The sequence below is a fragment of the Schistocerca nitens genome, chromosome 7 (assembly GCF_023898315.1).
Source record: "Schistocerca nitens isolate TAMUIC-IGC-003100 chromosome 7, iqSchNite1.1, whole genome shotgun sequence".
Classification (NCBI taxonomy): Eukaryota; Metazoa; Arthropoda; class Insecta; order Orthoptera; family Acrididae; genus Schistocerca; species Schistocerca nitens.
The window spans coordinates 166,301,581-166,327,909 of record NC_064620.1 but is presented as its reverse complement, the minus strand read 5'-3'; positions in this window follow the sequence as shown (position 1 = coordinate 166,327,909).

Below are 26,329 nucleotides of genomic sequence, written 5' to 3'. Positions count from 1 at the left end.
TCAGTGCTCATTAGACCATTCAACATTTCCCGTCGCCGCGCGGGATTAGCCGAGCGGTCTCAGGCGCTGCAGTCGTGGACTGTGCGGCTCGTCCCGGCAGAGGTTTGAGTCCTCTCTCGGGCATGGGTGTGTGTGTTTGTCCATAGGATAATTTAGGTTACATAGTATGTAAACTTTGGGACTGATAACCATAGCAGTTAAGTCCCATAAGATTTCACACACATTTGAACATTTTGTACAGGGTTAAGAAGATTGAAGCAACTGGAAGCAGTTAATTCCATAAATTTTCTGGGAGTAGGCATTAGGAGTGATTTATAATAGATTGATCATATGCCGCGCGGGATTAGCCGAGCGGCCTGGGGCGCTGCAGTGATGGACTGTGCGGCTGGTCCCGGCGGAGGTTCGAGTCCTCCCTCGGGCTTGGGTGTGTGTGTGTTTGTCGTTAGAATAATTTAGGTTAAGTAGTGTGTAAGCTTAGGGACTGATGACCTTAGCAGTTAAGTCCCATAAGATTTCACACACATTTGAACAGTTTTGAACATTTCCCGTAATGCTTCCTCACTTTCACTGAATTTTAATCCCACGTCGAACATTTCTTTTACTTCCACCATTGCTTCTTCGCTGCATGGACTGAACAGCAGCGGGAAAAAATCGTATCCTTGTGGTAAACCCTCTTTAATCCGAGCACTTCGTTCTTGGTCTTCCACTTACCTGAGCTTTCAATTCAACAGACGTATCGGCACACCACGATCTACCTGGCCTCGCGCTTCTTTGCGGTCTGCCTGTCGAGCTCGACAAAGAAAGCCGGTACACGGCGCTCTTGCGTTCAGTACGACTGCCAAATAAAGTGGTAATTCGTGGCGGTCGTGTCGTAATGCCGAAAAAGCAATTTCGGGTTAATGTAGCATCGGCCCGGCGATCGATTCCGGTGCAGTTGAAGGAACGTCCTTGTTGTAACGGTACGTCGGGAGGGGCAAGTACAGGGGTAGCCGGCGGCCGGCAAGCACGTCCACACGCGCCGCCGCCGCTGTGGAGCCATCAGCGCCGCTAATCGAAGGCGGCTCCCGCCTCCCTCCTCGCTGCTGCGTGTTTCGTAAGCGGCCGCCCCTGTAATTACGCTACCGGCAGCGCGCCGGCCTTCACCCAGTGGCGCCGCGCTGACACGGATCCGGACGGCGCGCAGACGTGGCTCCGCGTTCGTGCGTCTGCCAGCCTGATGGAAACCTCTACTTTTCGAAGCACTGCCTCACTTTTTGTAGTCGTAACACTGGCCGTTCGTGTGTTGCAATAGGCGTGGGGGCAAACGCACTGCGTAACACAGGCTCACGGGCAAAACAGTCACCCCCTCAAAAGTGCACTCTCATCGCTTTGTATAGATGTATGTGTGTAGAACTGGTACCGAATGATCTTGTTACTATGAGTATCCGCAGGAATTTAGATAAGGCGTTACGTAAGCTCACAGACACAATACTAACCCCATCAAAAGTGCACTCTCAACGGATTTTAGAGGACCGAGTGGTCTTTTTACCACGGGCCATCTGCAGAAATTTAGCCAAGAGGGAGCAAGATTCCAAATGAGCCATTTTGGTGCTACTGATTAGTCGAAAGGAAGGAAGGAAGTTATGGTACAACGTCCCGTCGACATCGATGTCATTAGAGACGATTGAGAAAGTGTCATGTCTCAAGAAATAAATTCGACAGGAAGTCCAAAAAGCGTTTTGATGGTCGTCCAGTAAACTTTTTTGAAGGTAGATTAGTGGGCGTAACATTGCAGAGCGATATTAAATGGGACAAGCATGTATTGGCAGTTGTGGGGAAGGCGGATAGTCATCTTCGGTTCATTGGTAGAATTTTGGGAAGATGTGGTTCATCTGTAAAGGAGACCGCTTATAAAACACTAATACGACCTATTCTTGAGTACTGCTCGAGCGTTTGGGATCCCTATCAGGTCGGATTGAGGGAGGATATAGAAGCAATTGAGGCGGGCTGCTAGATTTGTTACTGGTAGGTTTGATCATCACGCGACTGTTACGGAAATGCTTCAGGAACTCGGGTGGGAGTCTCTGGAGGAAAGGAGGCGTTCTTTTCGTGAATCGCTACTGAGGAAATTTAGAGAACCAGCATTTGAGGCTGACTGCAGTAAAATTTTACTGCCGCCAACTTACATTTCGCGGAAAGACCACAAAGATAACATAAGAGAGATTAGGGCTCGTGCAGAGGCATAAAGGCAGTCATTTTTCCCTCGTTCTGTTTGGGAGTGGAACAGGGAGAGAAGATGCTAGTTGTGGTACGAGGTACCCTCCGCCACGCACCGTATGGTGGATTGCGGAGTATGTATGTAGATGTAGATCTAGATGAAGTAATCACATTTCGTTAGTATTACCAATGAACATTTTTTTACATTATTAACATGAATATTGATCTAGCAACAAACAAGCACTAAAGTTTTTGAACACGAAATATGGAAAAATGAAAAGCGATTCTCAGATTAAATACTTGGGGGAAATCTACAAGAAAATGGTCTGAGGAAAGTAGCAATCGCATTCAGATTAGCACAAAATATTTATAATAAAAAATCACTTTCTAAATTCAGTAAACTTAGGCATTACAGCGCTGTAATCAAACCCGAATCTCTTTCTGGAGCAGAAACTTTAATTTTAAATGCTAAGAGAGATATTGAAGAAATTCAAAAGAAAGAAAGTAAAATTATTAGGAAAATATTAGAACCCCAAAATTACTGATAGGGGAAACGTATAGGCTGAGAAGTAATAACGAAATAGAAGAATACACAAACATACATGGTGACATGAGAAAATGGAGACTTAAATTTTATTGGCACATTAAAGGTTGGCACCCACTTGGTTGACTAAACAAATAGCAGAATTCTACCAAAACAAAAGTAAGGCCAAAACTGAGCCAATTAAATGGATAGCTGCTGTTAAGGAGCATCTTAAAGTAGCCGGTATAACTCAGGCGGAAGTTAGAGATAGAAAACATTCAGACAAAAGATATTTGATTGGAAAGTAGGTCAGGGGGAAATTAGAAAACGGACTGGAATACCGCGGTCTGATGAATGAAAGTGAGCTCATTCTGAAAGAATGAAACAACTTTGGACACAAAGGAAGGCCAACGTTCAAAAGCGACATTGATGGATTGTACCTCGCGTGGTCCTATTGGGTCCATACGTGAATAATAATAATTGATGTAGCAAAGTTTACAAAATAACCATTAAACTGGCCGGTAGAACGAACTCTTTTCTGGGTCAGAAACAACAAAGATCACCTTCATCTCCTTAGTTTGGCACGTCATTGTGTAGACATGGCAACTATACTTCAGAACACACAACGGTATGGCTGTAAATCGCGCAGGGTTGCACCCCATACAGTTCAAGAATCGCATTGTTTAAGAAGGTTAAATACCTTTTTGACTTCGATACATCACCATTTTTTCATCTCGTCGAGTGCAGAAATTTCTATTTTATTTCTGTATTTGGACTCGCAGGTGCAGTAGAGCGGAATACACCTACTGTTTAGCATTGCTATTTTATTCATAAGAATCACTTAATCGTGTAAAACTGAAGAAGTCTCACTAGGCCCCGACTTGTCAGATACAAACGTATTATTGAGATTTAGATGTGCGCAAGTGAAGGGGGCCGTTCTTGTGTGGGAATCTGGGACCGATATCGGCTAGGTACAATACAGCATGTTTATTCTGTGATACGCATTTAAACTGTCCTGTTCTGTAGCTCATTAACGATTGTACAAGGAAGCGACAAACAAAAGATCGGGTACTCTGTTTCGGCAATGTTCCGTATAGATTCACAAGATAGCAAAACAATAACGAAATCGTCGCCCCGACAAGAAAACGGTATCATTTTCCGTGAACAACCAGAAAACCGAACAATGTAGTATTTACTAAGGCCCCTTGCATGCTGCTGGCTACAGTCAGAAACAATCATTTCTAGAAATACTTACTCTCAGGGACACTGTTGAACATGATCGCTTTGGTGGACCAGGTGTGGTAGGGAAGCATAATATTGCATGGGCGTAATGACCTCACAGGTCGATGTTAGACGCTGTACTCCATCTCCACGTGCGTCTTTTCTGAGCTGCATGCGACGGACTTCCTTTTTGTGGATGTAAGTGCGCAACCACAACTCTTGGAGCGAGAAGATATTCGGCGAATGGACTGGCCTTCCCGCTCCCCCGACTTAAATCCCATCGAACATGTGTGGGATACGTATTGCAGTGCGTCCACATTCACCAATGGCCACCCAACAATTGTAAACTGCACTGCTGGAGGAATGGAAAGCACTATCACAAGAACCCCTTACCAAACATGTCGCCATCACGGGAGCACGTTGCAGAGCATGCGTTCCTGTCCATGGTGATCAAGCACCTGCTTAAGAACCATGTCCGACGTTTTCACGTTTTATAATGTCCAGGAGACCTTCATAAATTCAGTGTAATTTCTGTTCATTTCATTGCCTATTTCTTTCAGTTAACTTTTGTACTATATTGTAGCAATTCTTTCTATGTAGTCCGACATTCATCGATGTTACTTGGCAGTGACACATCACGTTTAGCACACCAGTGTATATTGGGTGGATCTCTATCCTCTATGCCGGCCGCGGTGGTCTAGCGGTTCTGGCGCTGCAGTCCGGAACCGCGGGACTGCTACGGTCGCAGGTTCGAATCCTGCCTCGGGCATGGGTGTGTGTGATGTCCTTAGGTTAGTTAGGTTTAAGTAGTTCTAAGTTCTAGGGGACTTATGACCTGAGATGTTGAGTCCCATAGTGCTCAGAGCCATTCTATCCTCTATGTCGATGGTGTCCTTATATTTTTCATCTTTTAACCGGTATTCAGTCTTCTTTACATTTACATTAGTCCGAACTGTTCAAGGTTGTTCCATGTGTGGACTTAATCGTTGAAGGTTGTACTTGTTTGTAACAGCCACAAGAATGTGAGCATGTAGAAGCGTCCAAGTTGCTAATTTCTGAAGACCTCTGCTGACCACTTATATTATTATGACGAAGAGAGGGAAAAGAGCAGATTCTTGATGGATAAGCACAAAATCAGGAAATTTACATGATACCTCATCAGCAGCTGCTACTCGACGCTTAGGATGGAATATCTTTGTGGTTGGCACGATAAATGTAACTGACAACTGCCATCAAAAACCTTAGCGCTTCCAGCGTGGTTGGTTCTGTGTTCTCACCAACAATGCTGGGAAACCACGTCCTCATACATGAGCTCACCCATGCACGCTTTCACGTCTCGCGTGAAGATAACTTTAGCCGTGTATACAATCACTTTAGCGGTGTAGTGTCAACTGTTGCCAGAATATTAACAAGTAAGTGAATAACTCCATACAACTACTAAAGTCCCCCGCCGGTTTTTTTCTGTACGTGAAGGGTAATCTCAAGAATTACTGCAGGTATTTTTATAAGGTTTTCACTAATAGTCACATTATTTCTGATGACTGTGTTATATATGTATTCTGTTCCATACGTAACTGGTGTTTGGAACGACATCACGTGTCAAATATGGAAGCTACGTCCTGGTCGGGTAAAGACGTGGCAGCATTCTGGCAGGGAAAGAAGCGAAGTAAACAGTCGCCGCTACGGCAGAGAACAGCGGAGTTTGACCAGAACCTATACGTATCTATACATATTACAAGATGAAAGTCCCTCGCTGTGTTTTTTATATGTACTTGAAGGCTAATCTCAGGAACTAACGTATGGATTTTCATACGCCTTTCATAAACAGATAGACTGAGTGAGGAGGAAGCTTTGTGAATACGATATCTTAACGCCTCGCCAGACAAGTCGTCCGACGGTTCGTACTTAGTACTATCGTGAGAAACCGCGGCGATTCGCTAATAATTTATAATATTTCGTGCAAAAATTTTATATACAATTTGTTAACGCTGCTCTGGAAAAGGCGTCGGGTTGTAGATATTTCGTGCCACCCATACGAAACTGAGGCGAGTCGCTAGTAAATACACCACAAGCCAAAGGAAATCGACGCACCATGAACGAGTTAAGCAAATTGGTTACAAATTGATATTCGTGCCGATACGGAAAACACAAAATTGTAAACTTGGGCGCCCGATAACATTAATGTGTGATGCTGCAGCGCTGTTTCACCGTGCAGCTGGCAAGGACAGAAAACAGGGGACATGTTGGTACCAGAACACAGTCTTTGCGAATTTCATTCCGTGTACTCATTATGATGCCTCGCAGACAGGAGCGAGAACAACATATGCAGATTGTAACATCTGAGAAAGTAAGCGTTGTTGGGCTTAAGGGAGACGGTTGGAGTAATCAGCGAATCACTCGACATTTGAATGGAAGCAATACCAGTACTCGACGATGTTGTCATGAATGTGTGTACCATGACCGAATATAGCGTCAAGAAAGAAGCGGTCGATCTGGACAGTGACACGACAGAACGAGTGCACCGAACAGTCGTCAGAGAGACAATCAGAATCCAGGATCCCTCATTCTTATCGATTCAGCGTGCAGGAACACTACAGGCGACTCGTAGAAAGGGTTCAAAAATGGTTCAAATGGCTCTGAGCACTATGGGACTCAACTGCTGAGGTCATTAGTCCCCTAGAACTTAGAACTAGTTAAACCTAACTAACATAAGGACATCACAAACATCCATGCCCGAGGCAGGATTCGAACCTGCGACCGTAGCGGTCTCGCGGTTCCAGACTGCAGCGCCTTTAACCGCACGGCCACTTCGGCCGGCTCGTCGTAGAAAGGGGGCTGACCTCAAGGCGCCCCTTGCACCGACTACCATTGACCTCTGTACACCAACAAATAGCTGGCCGCTGTGGCCGAGCAGTTCTAGGCCCTTTAGTCTGGAGCCGCGCGACGGCTACGGTCGCAGGTTCGAGTCCTGCCTCGGGCATGGATGTGTGTGATCTCCTTAGGTTAGTTAGGTTTAAGTAGTTCTAAGTTCTAGGGAACTGATGACCTCAGATTGTAAGTCCCATAGTGCTCAGGGCCATTTGAACCATTTGAACATCAACAAATTCTTTGCAGTGGTTTCGGGGACGTTAGGCCAGGAATCCCATTGATTGAAGTACAATTATATTCATCGATGACGCTTCGAAGTGAGCCCCGATGAACAGTTAAGACGTGTCTGGATATTCCTCGGCCCTGTAGCCCGCCATACGGCCGATAACCATGAGTGATGGTCTGGGATGCCATTTCTTTTCATAGCAGGATCCTTTTTGTTGCCATTCGCGGCGCCCTTATAGCATAGCGGTGACTTGACTTACAGACTTATTTCCTGTTGTTCCTGTTTGATCATAGTGCTGCCGTAAAGACCTTCCATCTGGTTCTGTTGGCAGCCAAACATTTCACTTCACTCCACGTTTTACCAGCTTTCAGAGCTTCTTCCACCGTTCTTTTCCATGTTTTTTTTCTGGAGGCCATGTCTACGTGTTCCTTGTGGGTTCCAATCCAGTGCTGCCTTTTCCACAGCTCCTTACTGTTTGCGTATTGTGTGACCAGTCCACCTCCATTTTCTTTCCTTTATTTGTTCACGGATTGGTCGTTGGTTTGTCATCTCCCACAAATCGTCATTTGATATAACAACTGGCCACCTCACATTTATAATTTGCCGAAGACATCAATTTATGAAGACTTGCAGCTGGTTTACAATCATGTTTGTTACCTTCCATGTTCCGCAACTATACAGGGGACGTTAGGCCAGGAATCCCATTGATTGAAGTACAATTACATTCATCGATGACGCTTCGAAGTGAGCCCCGATGAACAGTTAAGACGTGTCTGGATATTCCTCGGCCCTGTAGCCCGCCATACGTTGCTATTGAACAAGCGCAGCTTGGTTGGTCTCGAGATGTTCTTATTGCGCCAGACAGGGTACAGTTGTACAAAGGCTCCATTAACCTTCCGTATCCGACTCTTTACATCCTCCTCGGCCCCTCCATCTTTACAGACGGTACTTCCTAAGTATACAAAGGTGTCTACTTGTTCCGATTCCTTTCCATACACTGTTAGCTTCGCTTGTTTTTCAGATCACATTCTCATTTCCTTAGTTTCCTGAACATTTATTTTAAGTCCTGCAAGTTCTGCTTCCTCTTTCATTCTTTCCAACTTTTCTTCCATGTCACGCAATCTCTGCGAGATCAGACAGCCTGTATTGCATTCCCCACTGAACACTTCTTCTCCTACCATCGAAAACGTTATTCATTAAGCTGTCCAGTACCAACAAGAACAAGGTAGGTGACAGAATACATCCCTGGCTCACCCCAGCATTTGTTTGGATGGATTCAGTACGTTTCCCATTGTGTAGCACCCTACATTCATAGCCATCATACATGGCTTTAATAATATTTATTATCTTTGATGGTATTCCATATTATTCCAAGGTAAGCCACATAACTCTGCTGTTAAGAGAGTCAAATGCCTTTCCAAATTCAATAAATGTAAGGTAGAGTGTGTTCTGCCATTCTGCACTCTGCTCAAGTATTATACGCAGTGTGTTGATGAGATCGACAAAACTTCTGTGCTCTCCACAACCAGCTTTCTTTTTTCTCAGTGGTGCCTCGACTGAGTCCTTGATACGATTTAGTATCAATCTACAGAGTACTTTACTTGGTACAGATAGGAAGGTGATGCCTAGCTAGTTATTGCAGTTGGTAGTACTCTGTCTTTGGCAACATATTAATCAGCCCTTCTTTCCAATCCTTTGGTATTTTCTCTTCTGACCATATCTTCTCAAACAATGGATGCAGTAGATTTACGGTGGTGTCAGTGTCTGCTTTTAGCACCTCAGGTGCAATTGTTATCCTTCCTGGAGCCTTCCCGTTCTTTATCTGTTTGAGAGCTATTTTAATTTCAGTCTTAGTTGGTGTGTCACTGGCATCTGGAAAATTCCATTGCCTCTCCCTCTCTTCAGGTTGCTCTCTGTTTAAGACTTCAGAAAAATGCTCTCTCCATCTTCTAAGTTGGTCTTGTTCTGTCGCCAACAGCCGGCCCTCCTTGCTTTTCACAGGTCTGGTCTTGTTTAAACCTTTTTAGGACAACATTCTAGTGATGCGGTACAGTTCTTTTGCATAACCTCTTGTTGCGGCTGTCTCTGCTCTCAGAGCTCGCTCATCCATCCACTTTATCATTCCTCCCTCACACTCCTCTTTATTTGAGAGTCAGTAGCTGCATACTCAGCTTGCATTCGAGCTTCCTTCTGTCTTGTTTTACTCATGTTTCATTTTGCCTTAATCTCCTTCCTATGGGTCATCGAATTCCATGTACACTCCGACATCCAATCTTTCTTCAAATGGTATTTAAAGCCAAGGACCTGTTTGCTCACATTGAAATAGACGTCCTTAATCTGAGTCCATGTATCATCAACACTATTTTCATCATTTTCCTGTGCTCCTTGGAGTGCCTCGTAGCGGTTCTTTAGCTCAATACTGAAAGCTTCTTGTTTTGCTGTTGTACTAAGATTTCCCACATCATATCTTTTTTTTCCGTTGTTCGAACTTTCTATTTGTAGCCATGAGTTTTAGTCTAAAATTTGCTTCAATAAGGTGTTGATTACTGCCTGCTTCAGCCCCACGTTTATTTCTCACGTTCATCAGCGACCTTCTAAATTTTTTGCTTAGCGCTATATGATCAATTTGGTTTTCCGTTCAGTGATCTGGTGATACCCATGTAACCTTGTGGCAATTCTTGTGTGTTGGAATAATGTACCTCCAATCACAAAATCGTGACTGGCGCAGAAATTTGTAAACATATCCCCATTTTCATTCATTTCTCCGATACCATGGACTCCCTTTACATGCTCTAGGCCTTCACTGTTCTTTCCGACTTTTGCATTTAGGTCTCCCATAATAATCAAGATGTCTCTCTTACTGGTACTTTTAATGATGTCACTTAAGGAGAGGTAAAACTCTTTTTTCTGTTCAGTATCTGAGGTTTCTGTAGGAGCATAGAATTGGATGACTGTGACATTTCGAATGCTTGTCCAAAAACGTGCTGTCAGTAGTCTTTTTGAAACCGGTTTCCATTCCATAAGGCTCATTTTCGCTCCTTTAGTTAACAAAAGTCCAACTCCATTTCTGTGCTCTGCATCTTCTCCATAGGATCCAGAGTATAAAAAGGTGTATCCATCTTGTGTTTGGGATTCTCCAAAATCTAGCCATCTCACCTCACTAAGTCCGATAATGTCCAACCTGTAACTCGTCATCTCGTTTATAACCTGTTTCAGTCTGCTGGCTTCTCTCGATGTTCTAATATTCCAGAAACCTATGTTCGTTGTGCTTTTCATGCCAAAGGTCGTCATATTTGAGTCCGTCCGGCTGTTTTTTTCTGCTGTTTCTTTAATCATCTGTTTTAGGGAGCGCCGGTGATTGGCCCACAGCTCCCTAGTGTGGTGGTGGGGCTGCCATCTAAGAGGACTTGCCCAATTTTCTTTTAAGGATTTACTCCCCAAGGGCGGCTGACTTTCCTACGCCTAAGAGTCCCCCCTAACCTTTATGATGATTTGAGATGGCAGGAAACGGACAGGGTAAGGACAGGTGAAAAGGACCAGTGGGCCGTTGTGGGACGCAATTCGTCTGGCTCCTCCCCCTCGGCCAATCCGGCATGGGTGACCCAGCTGGTAGCTGAGCTACCGCCGACACAGCCCTCAGGATGCAGAGCACTCAAACCTCCTCGCCTGCACGGACAGTGCTACTGTAAGGCGGTGTCCCCTGAGGAGGGTAGCGGTACGTTGACGATATTCTTCGCCTCGTTTTGTTGCCCTCCAGGGTAATCCATCCTTGGCTTACATTTCAGCAAGATAACGCCCACCCTCACACGGCGAGAGTTTCTACTACTTTTACAAGCCCTACTTTGGCCAGCAAGGTCACCGGATCCCTCCCCAAATCAGTACGTTTGGAGCATTAAGGACAGGTCCCTCCAACCAGCTCGGGATTTTGACTATTTAAAACGTCAGTTGGACAGAATTTATCACGATACCACTCTATCAATCAATGCCAAACAGAATAACTGCTTGCGTAAGGGACAGAGGTGGACCAACGAGTTACTGGCTTGCGCAATTTGTGGAGCTTTTTGTCTTGAATAAACCATCGAGTTTTTGTGAAACTGCAATTATTTGTTTGCCCGTACATATACATCACATCTAGCGACTTCCGTCCCATTCGGGTAATTCCTTCGTGGTGCATCTTTCTCTGTCTCTCTCTATCTCTCTCTCTCTTTTTTTTTTTTTTTTTCTAAATGCTACTCGGTAGGGTCTTGTTTGACAGCCGCTGGTATATACTGCACACTGCAACTGTGGAGCAATTCCGCGACTTTGACCTGTTATAAACAGATATTCAAATAAGTAGCAGAAATAAACCAAAAATAATCCTATTCTCTAGGAATAGGTTTCCGGTAGATTTACCATGATCCTGAAGCAAATACCGAAATTGCAAATCCACCCTCAAATATCTTAATTCGGTGCATTATACCGCAAAACCCATTCAGCCCTTGGGGTAAGGGATGAGGCACGTTAGTAAAAATGCTACGCAGTAATACACTACTGGCCATTACAATTGCTACACCAAGAAGACATGCAGATGATAAACGGGTATTCATTGGACAAATATATTATACTAGAACTGACATGTGATTACATTATCACGCAATTTGGGTGCATAGATCCTGAGAAATCAGTACCCAGAACAACCACACCTGCCCTGATACGCCTGGGCATTGAGTCAAACAGAGCTTGGATGGCGTCTACAGGTACAGCTGCCCATGCAGCTTCAACACGATACCACAATTCATCAAGAGTACTGACTGGCGTATTGTGACGAGCCAGTTGCTCGGCCACCATTGACCAGACGTTTTCAATTGGTGAGAGATCTGGAGTATGTGCTGGCCAGGGCAGCAGTCGAACATTTTCTGTATCCAGACAGACAAGTACAGGACCTGCAACATGCGGTCGTGCATTATCCTACTGAAATGTAGGGTTTCGCAGGGATCGAATGAAGGGTAGAGCCACGGGTCGTTAACACATCTGAAATGTAACGTCCACTGTTCAAAGTGCCGTCAATGCGAACAAGAGGTGACCGAGACGTGTAACCAGTGGCACCCCATACCATCACGCCGGCTGATACGCCAGTATGGCGATGACGAATACACGCTTCCAATGTGCGTTCACCGCGATGTCGCCAAACACGGATGCGACCATCATGATGCCGTAAACAGAACCTGGATTCATCCGAAAAAATGACGTTTTGCCATTCGTGCACCCAGGTTCGTCGTTGAGTACACCATCGCAGGCGCTCCTGTCTGTGATGCAGCGTCAAGGGTAACCGCAGCCATCGTCTCCGAGCTGATAGTCCATACTGCTGCAAACATCGTCGAACTGTTCCTGCAGATGGTTGTTGTCTTGCAAACTTCTCCATCTGTTGACTCAGGGATCGAGACGTGGCTGCCGGATCCGTTACAGCCATACGGATAAGATGCCTGTCAACTCGACTGCTACCGATACGAGGCCGTTGGGATCCAGCACGGCGTTCCGTATTACCCTCCTAAACCCACCGATTCCATATGCGAGCAGATATGTCGCGATACGATAAACCGCAATCGCGATAGGCTACAATCCGACCTTTATCAAAGTCGGAAACGTGATGGTACGCATTTCTCCTCCTTAAACGAGGCAGCACAACAACGTTTCACCAGGCAACGCCGGTCAACTGCTGTTTCTGTATGAGAAATCGGTTGGAAAATTTGTTCATGTCAGTACGTTGTAGGTGTCGCCACCGGCGCCAACCTTGTGTGAATACTCTGAAAAGCTAATCATTTGCATATCACAGCATCTTCTTCCTGTCTGTAGCACGTCATCTTCGTGGTGTAGCAATTTTAATGGCCAGTAGTGTAGAATCTGGCATTAAGCTGCTTACACTCCCCGCCCATCGAGACTCCCCGAAGCACACTCGGCACATAGAGAGACGTACACTGGTACGAATTGAATCCCTGTCCCTTCTGGCAGGGCCTGAAGCCGATGTCGGTTGGTGACCCCTATACACACGCACACACACACGCCCACTCCCCATTGGCCCGCCCTGCACGGTGTCGCTTCGGGTCTCGCCTGCTCGCCGCGTTGCCTTCGTCATCGACGCGCCTTATCGATTGGCCGCGCCGTCCCTACCCGAAAATTGCGGCCCCTTTTGGTGAGCCGCTCGTTGCGAAAGACGCCGCTGGGTCGTCGTCGCCGACGGAACGAGTTCGCGCCGCCACCAGAACAGGAAGGCCGCCCCATTGTGTCTTCTAGCGGCGTCACGCCGATAGTGCACGGTCAGTGGGCGCGCAGGGCGCGAGCACGCACGACAACACAGAGGCTGCAGCGGCCAGCTCGCTAAGAGTTTCTGCACAGGCAGGGCAGTGAAAACATTTGTAATTGGTAAAAAATTCTTCATTTCAAGTTAGTTCGGTGCACAGAAATAAAATATATGTGTCGATGGGAATGACATCATTGAATATGCGATAGCATGATTGGTATCAGTGCAAATTCATCAGGTTACCTTCCATTCAGAAAGCTGTTGCACTCAGCGACTGTTATACTGACTTGTAAATTATAGATTGCAAGAGATCAGTCGTCCTCTTTTTAAGTTTTATTGTGCAGATCTAGATTTCGGCTAGAATTCTCAATGCACTATTATTTTCGCTCAGTGCATGTGATTCCCTGTTGGTCGGGCTTCATTGAATGAACTGTGGATGAAGCCCGACCAACAGGCAATTACTTGCATTGAGCGAAAATAACAGTGCGTTGAGAATGGCTAGCCTCTAGCCGAAATCTAGATCTGCACAAAAAAATTTAAAAAGGACGCCTGATCTCTGCAATCTATAATTTACAAGTCAGTGAAAACTGTTCAGATAGGAAACTGCACATACTGTAAAAAGTATATATATATATATATATATATATATATATATATATATATATACAAGGAGCATGTCTGTGAATTCCGAAAACGTGTACTGCACCATGTTTCCTCTATCGGTTATGCACAGGTATTGACTCAGTCTCACAGAAAAACGGACAGTAAGTGACATCTGTGGATCGTTTGACGTAGTACACGTCATCGGGTCTACACTGTTATAAACTCTGAGACGTTTCTCTTGCCCTAATCAGACGTTGACGAGGTACATATCTGAATTGAAACTGTCGTACAACGGGAACGATACGATTCCGGACATGGGTTCCCATTCATTAACTTCTGAGGTCATCAGTCCCCTAGAACTACTTGAACCTAACTAACCTGAGGACATCACATACATCCATGCCCGAGGCAGGATTCGAACCTGCGACCGTTTCTGGCCGCGCGTTTCCAGACTGTAGCGCCTAGAACCGCTTGGCCACCCCGGCCGGATATATATATATATATATATATATATATATATATATATATATATGTGTGTGTGTGTGTGTGTGTGTGTGTGTGTGTGTGTGTGTGTGTGTGTGTGTGTTCATGTTCCACACCTCGTCCTAAACCAATGGACCGACTTCAACCAAATTTGGTACATCCCTTACTGTCAGGCAAAAAATGCTGTGGGGGTAAGAACCACATGCACACCACATTTAAAGACATATGTTGCCATAACCATTGACAAGGAAGCCCTTGAGGGCGAGGTCGCAAAAAACCAGTGATGTTTACGGCATTCGAGGTTCCACATATTGTGTACCATGTGTAAGTAGGCTATTTAGGTTTTTATGTTGGTAACGCCACGTAGTGCTCTGTATGAAAATCACTGACTGTACTGTGTGCAGTCTGTGGCTGATTTGGATTGTTGGAATATTTGCTATTGTAGTGTTGGGCAGTTGGATGTGAACAGCGCGTAGCGTTGCGCAGTTGGAGGTGAGCTGCCAGCAGTGGTGGATGTGGGGAGAGAGTTAGAATCTTTTACTTAGCTGGCAGTATTGGCGCTCGCTGTATTGCCGTAGTTAGAGCAACGAAGGTTTTTGTGGGGTAAGTGATTCATGAAAGGTATAGGTTATTGTTAGTCACGGACATTCTTTTGTAGGGATTATTGAAAGTCAGACTGCGTTGCGCTAAAAATATTGTGTGTCAGTTTAGTGATGATCAGAATCTATAAAGAGAGAAATGTCTGAGAACGTTCAGTTTTGCTCAGCTGTTTGAAAATCAAATAACGTACGAAGTTTACCAGCATAGTAAATCATAAATTTTTCTAAGGGGATGTTTCATATGGAAAGATTTTGATAGAGAACAAACAATGCATTTACCTTAATAGTGTTCAAAAGTCATTATATATATCAGTTCTTGACATCCAGTCTTACAAATTTCGTTTTTCTGACGGACGCACGTCCAGATCGTCCGCTCTCAAAACTCTGCCATCTCTCTCCCCACATCCACCACTGCTGGCGCCTCACCTCCAACTGCGCAACGCTACGCGCTGTTCACATCCAACTGCCCAACACTACAGTAGCAAATATTCCAACAGTTCAAATCAGCCACAGACTGCACACAGCACAGTCAGTGATTTTCATACAGAGCACTACGTGGCGTTACCAACATAAAAACCTAAATAGCCTACTGACACATGCAACAACAGTATTGGCTACTGTGGAGGCGGACGTTATTCAGTATGCAGGACCCATTTTCTACCTTCTTATTTCATTCACGCAGCGATCTGCGAAGTGATGCTTTTATTGTTTCTGTCTTCCGCAATTGTGTCATGCTTCCGGTATTCTGAGAGTAAGGTACTCCGGGTTCCAATATGGTTTTTCTTACAGTGTCTTCTGTCGGAGGTCGCTGATAATTTTAGTGGAATCTCGCGATGTTGAAGCAAATTTAGCTAAACGTAGCTATGGCTAAAGCGCTGGATTCTTTTTGGTACGAGTGAGGATTCGTTCTTCGCATTTAAATTTTACACGATTCACATACATTACTAAAAATGGGATGTGGATTATTATTATTATTTGCGAAATCTTCCCGATGGTACCAGTCATGATATGTCGCACAGACGTACAACGGTATTACGTGAGAAGCAACAGAAAGGAACTGAAATTCCACTCGAGAAAAGCTAACTTTCTTTAACCGCTGTCCTAAAATAAACTAACATGATTCTCTTGATTACGACAGAAGTAAAGTGCGTGCAATGATTAAAGGAATATTTCGACTCAGTCTTTTCGGAAACAGCAAAATAAAGAGCGTTATAACGTAGAACGAAACATCGTCGACTGTAGGCCCTTGTGGAACATCAGTGTGTACGTAGACGCAGAATCACTCACCACGGCCACTGGGATTTAGAGCGAAGCATCCTGGCTACGCAAGATTCTCCGAAACAGCCACCTCATCCAGTAACTCGTCGCTGCATGACGTTCAAAGGCTATTTATGCTAAAGATTGCCCATATCATAAGTTACGTTTCGCCTCCCCCCTCCCCCCCCCCCTCTCGCTCCTTCTCCTCTCTTCTGGAGAACTCGCTATTAGCCTACAGCACGTGTTCAAGGATGGTAATCGTTTGGAAAGCCGGCGAAGGCGCGGGTGTCGTCGAAAGAAAGATGTACTGACCACATGCGTCTTGCGTAATCCCTTGATGTCTACCTCGGACATACTTCATTTGTTAATAACGGAAAACTACGTAGTCATGATCGACAGAAAATAAGCCAACTTCTGTCTCATTCTTTTGTGATGTGAAAGTCGTTTGTTTGCGAAACTACTTGGTTGCGGCTAAATTGATTCATTCCAGACGCTACTTGGTGAGGACACTGCCTGAAATCAGGTATATTGCTGCTATCTTACGGAAAATTTGTGTAAGAAATACACGTTAGATTCTTACAGAAACTGTTCTCCTTTTACAAGAAAAAGTATCTGTTCATATCCTCGAATCACAGCGGAAGTTAATGTATCATGAGCGTTAACATCACGTGCATATTTTCTCATCATTACCACGTAAAATTTTTTACAACTTTGCATGGAAACGTCTGCTGCTGAATGTCCATTTTCTGATGGGGGAGAGTAACCGCAGTGATTTTTACATTAAATTTCACTCTTTGCTCTAGAGAATCCTTATAAGGTAAACTTCTTGTGTGTAACCTTATGCTCATGAGTCAAATAGGTTGAGGTCTTCGAAGAAAGTACTTTTAAACAGGAAATCTGAACGTCTATATCTGTAATTCTACAGTTACCGTACCGTCTGTGGCGGACGGTTCAGTATATCAATATCATCCACGCCCCTTTTCCCATTTTATTCATGGGGAGCAAAGGCTTTCTGTACCACTCTATTCCAGCATAAGTTCTCTAATATCAGTAACTTCCCACCCCCGATTATGTAGGGAATCGAACTCCGGTGTACAAAACAGCAAGTCATCTGAATACTTTACAAATGAGTTAATGTTAGCGTGATAACCCTTATGGTTGAATATATTGTACTTTTTCAGGCATTCATTGTTTATGACACCGTATCTCTGAACGAAGTGTCACCTCCGTTAAATGCAAACGTTTATCGGCGGACCTGGATCACTTCTCAGCAATGCTACACTTCTGTAACAATCTTAACAAGGGGTTATCAGCAGTGGTGAACTAAGGTTACTGGCGCCCAGGGCCAGTTTGGACGTTGCGCCCCTAACCAAAGATCCTTCGTGGTTGTGATCCTCTCTTTTCTGTTGCCACAGATGGTACGTAACTTTCTCCATCTCTAATGGTCTAACAGGACACGTAAGGGGCCTAGTTTTGCCTTACCATGTCAAAGCAAAACACAGAATCGCTATCTTAGACGTATGCCGCAATCATTCAGACCTAACGATTTGGCCACTCCACTAACAGTTGAATTGTCTGGTCTGAATCACTTCTCTGTTCGGTAATTTGGCACCAAGCCGATGGTACACGAAGTGATTCGGTTCTTTCTGGTAACTCAAATGTATTGACAACTGATGTGTCGGCAGCTGGGCCAACACCTTGTAGATAGAGGTGGCTTTAAAAAGGCACGCGAGACTAACGCAGACGGGCGTGAAGTACTGGAACAGGATACGTAATTAATGCTATGAAGAAAAGAACGGAGCTTCTCATATACTTATCTTTAATTTCTTCTGGTACATCTCTATGGTGAACACAAGTGAGACTCTAATTACAATCACTGTAAGGCTAATGGCGCCTTGCTAGTTCGTAGCCATTAACTTAGCTGAAGGCTATTCTGTCTCTCGGCTAATGAGAGAGAAAGGCTTCGTACGTCTAGTCGCTAGCTCTGTCGTTCGTACAACTGGGCTGAGTTCGAGTCAGTCTCTCGAGACCTGCCTTGTGGTGGCGCTAGGTTTGCGATCACACAGTGGCGACACGCGGGTCCGACATGTACTACAGGACCGCGGCCGATTTAAGCTACCACCTAGGACGTGTGGTGTCTGGCTGTGACACCACAACAACAAAAGTAAGTTTTCATTATGGAGTGGTAGCGGAGTATTAAGAGGTTCTCCCACATTATTATGAAAGATACCTGAATATCATTTTTTTTTTATTACAGCCCCATACTGCGATAAATATAACTACATCTATAGCCACATGATTATTCTTCAGTTCAAACTTACGTGCTTGGCAGAGGGTTCATCGACCCACGTTGAGACTATTTCTGTACCGTTCTACTCTCGAACAACTCGCGGCGAACACTGACGGTAAATCTTTCCGCACGACCCCTGATTTCTCTTATTTCATTTCGATGGTAATTTCTCCATAGGTAGGTGGAAGTCAACAAAACATTTCTCATTCGGAGGAAAATGTTGGTGTATGTAATTTCGTGAAAAGATTTCGGCGCAACGAGAAACGTCTATGATTTAATGATTACCAACCCAACTCGCGAATAATGTCTGCCACTCTCCCCCTTTTAGCAATAACACAAAACGAGCTTTTTCTGTGTCCGTCTTGTAAGGATACATAGCCGCGCAGCAGTACTCCGTAAAAAGATCACAAGTGTGTTTCTTTAGTAGATTCGTAGCAACCTGTAAGTGTTCTGCCAATAAAACCGTCTATCTTTCTAACTTCACTGAAAAAGATACAAGGATCAGGCAACTGCTAGGTGGCAGTACACCGACTGCTTCACTGAAGGTTACGCAGAAATCTTCGCATAGAGGACACAGAGAAGCGGTTCAGTCTTGCGTTGAGCGTCACACCAAAATTAAATCAATTCATATTTCCAGAGAAAAAAACTCAGTTTATTAGCTTTAATTAACTCTCGCCAGTTCTGCTCCTTTCATCAAACATCACCTCCACATACTACAGTGGTATACAACCTGGTCCCAAACGTCCACTAGAGGGCGTTCCAGCTTTCAAGGCATATGGTAGGACGTAAAAGGTTTAAAAACATTTTCATTTGGTTTTCACGTATTTGTGAGATGAAGCGTTTGGTAAGTAACTGTTACTAAATGCTTTAACTCTGCTTTAAAAATTTTGTAGAATAAAGTTACTTCCCTACGTTATAAATCACCATTGCTATAAAACAGATGGCCGGTTAGAAGAACAGAGACACCAAAGTGGTTAGCAGATAAAAGAGGTTGATTACCATTGATCTTAGTGATAACTGGAATTATTGAAGTATTGGTGTTTCTGTGCAAAAAACATTTTCTTGGTGCATCGTAAGCTGTATTAATAATTATATTTTATTTAACAAACCCGGTACAGCAGAAAGTCCATGGTCAGTGGTATGCATGGATATCTGCATTAATTACATTGTCAGATTTAAAACTCCGGGACAACTTTCATTGGCATATAGACCTCTTGCGAGAAATGTCTCGAAGCACACACCCATGGTAATACGCAGAAGAATTGCATGTGATATTTACCAAAAATACAATATTAGAAGAATTCTTAACTCCAAACAACATCATAGGCTGTATTGTGGCCGAGGTATGGATCGATAAGACATTCGAAATGAAATTTCGAAAAATATTGACGTGGGGATTGGAATTAGCAGATGTCCGACAAGACATGATTGGCGTCTCGCATGCCGTTATACGTCTTATGTGTATTACCGGTATCTTTCCAGAGATCCACTAGACAGTGAAAATTGTCCAAAATTTTGACGACTGATAAATGGACGTCACGGACGCATTCTTGAATGCCGCACAGGATGGTCCATACCCCTGACTATTCAGGCAAATAAAGGCAGGAGGCAAGACAGATTCGTATGGCATTGTCGGCTATGAGAACGCGAGACGCACGCTCATGGTTCAAATCAAATGGCTCTGAGCACTATGGGACTTAACATCTGTGGTCATCAGTCAAATGGCTCTGAGCACTATGGGACTCAACATCTTAGGTCATAAGTCCCCTAGAACTCAGAACTACTTAAACCTAACTAACCTAAGTACATCACACACACCCATGCCCGAGGCAGGATTCGAACCTGCGACCGTAGCGGTCACGCGGTTCCAGACTGAAGCGCCTAGAACCGCACGGCCACACCGGCCGGCGCGCACGCTCATCCTCATGTTCAAAAGGAGTTTCATTGCTCTGCACACAATGGCCCTTTCTTAGTGCTGTGTTAAAGTTGTGTCTTAAGTTTATCTGTTGAGTGTAGACGACCGTAATTGATGCGTGTTCTGTTTGTCTTTTATGATGACAGTCGGGAGAGGACTAATTACGGTGTCGGCTTAAGGCCTATGCTCCTTGAACGACAGGTATGTAAGTGCCAAACATTGTACACCTACGGAATGTGCCCAACATTGAGGTAGCAGGAAGCGAACCCTCCCCAACCTCACCTGCGTAGCTCCCGACCTTAGATACCTGAGCGTAAATGGAAGTGTCCTTCTGGCACGTTACGTCGCACTGTTCAAATGGCAATATCACTAAAATAAAGAATAACTAATGGTGACACATGGGTGCAATAACAATCATTTATTAAAATAATATTCTCCACAAACTCACTGATGGAAAAGAAATAGCAACACCAAGAAGGAGTTCTGCAGCATAAATGAAAGCTTGTAGGCGTGTTTGTATATCTGAAAACTGACGTCTACTCCAATTTCGTGTCAGTCGCACAAGAGTGACATAAGTAGCGCCACTATGAGGATGAAAATCAGCTTTACTTTAAATGCACACTATAAAGGTCGTGACCGTAAGTTACCTCTGAGGACGGACGTAGTAAGTTCATATTATCCAAGAATGCTTTTAAGACGACTAAGACGCCATTATCAACACCTCACTGAGTTTGAACCAGCTCGTGTAAAAACCAAAGCTACGATAAATGTGTGTGTCGAAACGTGTGGTAAGTTCCTATGGGACCAAACTGATGAGGTCATCGGTCCCTAGGTTTACACGCAACTTAATCTAACTTAAACTAACTTACGCTAAGGACAACACACACACCCATGCCCGAGGGAGGGCTCGAGCCGGCCGCTGTGGCCGAGCGGTTCTAGGCGCTTCAGTCCGGAACCGCGCTGCTGCTACTGTCGCAGGTTAGAATCCTGCCTCTGGCATGGATGTGTGTGATGTCCTTAGATTAGTTACGTTTAAGTAGTCCTAACTCTAGGGGACTGATGACCTCAGATGCTAAGTCCCATAGTGCTTACAAGGGAACCTCCCCATCGCACCCCCCTCAGATTTAGTTATAAGTTGGCACAGTGGATAGGCCTTGAAAAACTGAACACAGATCAATCGAGAAAACAGAAAGAAGTTGTGTGGAACTATGAAAGAAATAAGCAAAATATACAAACTGAGTAGTCCATGCGGAAGATAGGCAACATCAAGGCTAATGTGAGCTTAGGAGCGCCGTGGTCCCGTGGTTAGCGTGAGGAACTGCGGAAAAGAGGTCATTGGTTCAAGTCTTCCCTCGAGTGAAAAGTTTAACTTTATTTTCAGACAATTATTATCTGTCCGTCAGTCCGTCCGATGCGAGGTAACTGCGCCGCAGTATGAGAACGCTACACCTAAACAAACATCGAAAAACACGACGTCAGTCGACTACAGCGCACGGAAGAGAGAGTATTCCTGCTAACTAGGCTCCCTGGCTGGTAGTTGACTGTTCGCTACTTTGGACGAGAGTGCATTAAATACGTGAGATGTATTCCGTGGGCAATATGAATCCGGCAAATACAGCTCGCGACTTCAATAACAAGGTCAATGAATATTTTCCGAACTGTAAGGAATCGGAAAATTCCTTAAGGGATCAAACGATTGTCGAACAGACAGATCATAACTTTGCGAAAATAAAGAAAGTAAACTTTTCACTCGAGGGATGACTTGAACCAAGGACCGGTTGTTCCGTAGCTGCTCACGCTAACCACGGGACCACGGCACTCCTGAACTCACATTAGCCTTGATGTTGCCTATCTTGCACATGGACTACTCAGTTTGCATATTCTGCTTATTTTTTTCATAGTTCCACACAACTTCTTCCTGTTTTCTCGATTGATCTGTGTTCAGTTTTTCATGGCCTATCCACTGTGTCAACTTAAAACTAAATGTGAGGGGGGTGCGATGGTGAGGTTCCCTTGTTAGAGCCATTTGAACCATTTGGAGAGCTCGAATCTCCGACGGGAGGAGCCGCGCGAACCGTGGCAAGACGCCTACGACCACGCGGCTACCTCGTGCGGCAAGGCAACGAGAAGCCGGAGGTTCCTTCTGCGATACTGCAGAAACACTTGACAGGAATGTGGCCACTATACACAATTGCTGGCAGCGGCTGTCTCGAGGATGTACGGTCGCATCATGACCTGGCCCCTGACGCGCAAGTGCCACTACCGAGAGGGAAGACCGTTGTGTTCGCCGTATGGCTCTGGAGCATCGTACTGCATCGTACTGTATCGTACTGCATCTACAGCAGAAATGTGAGCAGCACTTGGCCCCACAGTGACACAGTGAACTCTTACAAATCGATTACTTCAAGGACAGCTCCGATCGAGACGCCCTGTTGCGTGAATTCCACTGACACCAAAATATCGCCAACTCCAGTGGAGACAAGCGCGAGCTCATTGGAGGGCAGGGTGGAAGTCTTTTGTGTTTTCCAATGGAGGTCGGTTCTGCCTCTACATCTACATCTATATCCACACTCCTCAAGACACCTGACGGTATGTGGCGTAGGGCACTTTGAGTACCTCTATCGGTTCTCCCTTCTATTCCAGTCTCGTATTGTTCGTGGAAAGAAAGATTGTCGGTATGCCTCTGTGTGGGCTCTAATCTCTCTGATTTTATCCTCATGGTCTCTTCGCGAGATATACTTAGGAGGGAGCAATATACTGCTTGACTCCTCGGTGAAGGTATGTTCTCGAAACTTCAACCAAAGCCCGTAACGAGCTACTGAGCGTCTCTCCTGCAGAGTCTTTCACTGTAGTCTCTCTACCATCTCCGTAACGCTTTCGCGATTACTAAATGATGCTGTTACGAAGCGCGCTGCTCTCCGTTGGATCTTCTCTATCTCTTCTATCAACCCTATCTGGTATGGAGCCCACACTGGTGAGCAATATTCAATCAGTGGGCGAACAAGTTAACCTAATTCCTTTGTTTTCGGATTGCATTTCCTTAGGATTCTTCCAATGAATCTCAGTCTGGCATCTGCTTTACCGACGATCAACTTTATATGATCAATCAAAAAATGTTCAAATGTTTGTGAAATCTTATGGGACTTAACTGCAAAGGTCATCAGTTCCTAAGCTTACACACTACTTAACCTAAATTATGCTAAGGACACACACACCCATGCCCGAGGGGGGACTCGAACCTCCGCCGGGACCAGCCGCACTGTCCATGACTGCAGCGCCCCAGACCTCTCGGCTAATCCCGCGCGGCATATGACCAATCCATTTTAAATCACTCCTAATACCTACTCCCAGAAAATTTATGGAATTAACTGTTTCCAATTACTGACCTGCTATATTGTAGCTAAATGAGAAAGGATCTTTCTTTCTATGTATTCGCAGCACATTACACTTGTCTACATTGAGATTCAATGCCATTCCCTGCACCAAGCGTCAATTCGATGCAGATCCTCCTGCATTTCAGTAAAATTTTTCATTGATACAACCTCTCGATATACCACAGCATCATCTGCAAAAAGCCTCAGTGAACTTCCGATGTTATCCACAAGGTCATTTATGTATATTTTGAATAACAACGGTCCTACGACAGTCCCCTGCTACACACCTGAAATCACTCTTCGGAAGACTTCTCTCCATTGAGAATGACATGCTGCGTTCTGTTATCTAGGAACTCTTCAATCCAATCACACAGTTGGTCTGATAGTCCATATGCTCTAACTTTGTTCATTAAACAACTGTGGGGAACTGTATCGAACGCCTTGCGGAAGTCAAGAAACACGGATCTACCTGGAAACCCGTGTCTATGGCCCTCTGAACCGGCCGGAGTGGACGAGCGGTTCTAGGCGCTACAGTCCGGAACCGCGCGACCCCTACGGTCGCAGGTTCGAATCCTGCCTCGGGCATGGATGTGTGTGATGTCCTTAGGTTAGTTAGGTTTAAGTAGTTCTAAGTTCTAGGGGACTGATGACCTGAGAAGTTAAGTCCCATAGTGCTCAGAGCCATTTGAACCATTTTTTTGGCCCTCTGAGTCTCGTGGACGAAGCAGCAGTTGGCCCCACAGTGACACAGCGAATTCTTAGAAATCGATTACTTCAAGTACAGATCCGAGCGACACGCCCTGTAGCGTGAATTCCACTGACAGCAAACCATCGCCATCTTCAGTGGAGTCAAGCGCGAGCTCATTGGAGGGCAGGGTGGAAGTCTGCTGTGTTCTCCGATGAAGGTCGGTTCTGCCTCGGTGCCAGTGACGGCATTATGTTGGTTAGGAGACCAGTTGAAGGTCTGCAACCAACATTTCTGCGTAGTAGACGCACTGGACCTACACTTGGAGTTATGGTCTGGGGTGTGGCTTCGTATGACAGCAGGAGCACTCTCGTTGTTATCTCACACACAATGACTGCAAAATTTGTAAGTCAGTTTGGTGATTCGACTTGTTGTGCTGCCATTCCTGACGCTGGTGAACACAATCTAACGCAGCTCAGTCGACGATTTCTAACTAATCTAACTGAAGTTCAGTCTCGCAATAGAAAACACTTGTACTATCACTTGGAATATTGTTAAGACATCGTAAACTGCCCGACGACTACACCGATCGTCACTGCAAATAACTTGAAGGCAACTGTAGAGAACTGTGGTGTTCACTGTAGGGTGATAGTCGTAGGAAATGGCCGAGTGTCGGCGTGCAATCACTTAAGGGGGGTAGGACGTCAAACGGGCCGACTTGGAGCAGAGAGGCATCACAGGACATTTTAATTTCCACTGTCTATACTTTTACAAGTAAATTCATAAAACTTTGTCAGCATGACAAGTAAGGATTCAGGATTCGCACTCGTAGCAGCGAAAGTTCAAAAACATAACAAAATAATTTTTTTTACATGTGAAATTTCATCATTTTTTCACTTACTACTAGCTGCATTTGTTGCTATAGGTACACTTTTCTTCATAAGTAAAAGAGACTGTTCGATGAATTTTGCACAGCATACAAACCATACATGCAGGTGTCTGGAACTCTAGAATCTATTTAATCTATGAAAAAATGAATGAGCTGTTACGTTTTAAACTTTATGTTTAGAAAAAAATAAAATTTTGTAGTTAATTATCTCAATTTTTACTACAGTTTTTAATAGATTTGGTAAATTGTAGAGTTTCATACACTTGTAAGTATCGTTTGTATGCTGTGCAAAATTCACCAAAGAATCTCTCTTACTTGTGAAGAAAAAAGTACCTATAGCAACAAATGGAGCCAACAGTAAGTGAAAAAATGACGAAATTTAATATCTAAAAAAATTATTTTGTTATGTTTTTGCACTTTCACTGCTATGAGTGTGAATCCTGAATCCTTCCTGGTCATGCTGACAAATTTTTATGAATTTATTTGTAAAAGTATAGACAGTAGAGAATAAAATATCCTGTGGTGCCTCTCCTGCTCCAAGTCGGCCCGTTTGACGTCCTACCCCCCTTAAATCGAGTATGAACTTCATGTGTACTAGGTGGGAATGTTTCAGTTAGTTCCAAGTTCAAGCGCTCTCTGTGGTGTCAGACGTAACCATTGACGGATGAATGACCTATTTGAGAGTGTTACGGTGCTAGCACAAAGTAGATCCTCGTACGTGCTCAGGATACAGACCGTACTACACTGAAGAACCAAACAAACTGGTACACCTGCATGATATCGCGTAGGGCCCCCGTGTGCACGCAGAAGAGCCGCAACACGACGTGGCATGGACTCGATTAACGTCTGAAGTAGTGCTGGAGGAAACTGACCATGAATCTTGCAGGGCTGTCCATAAATCCGTAAGAGGGGATAGAGATCTC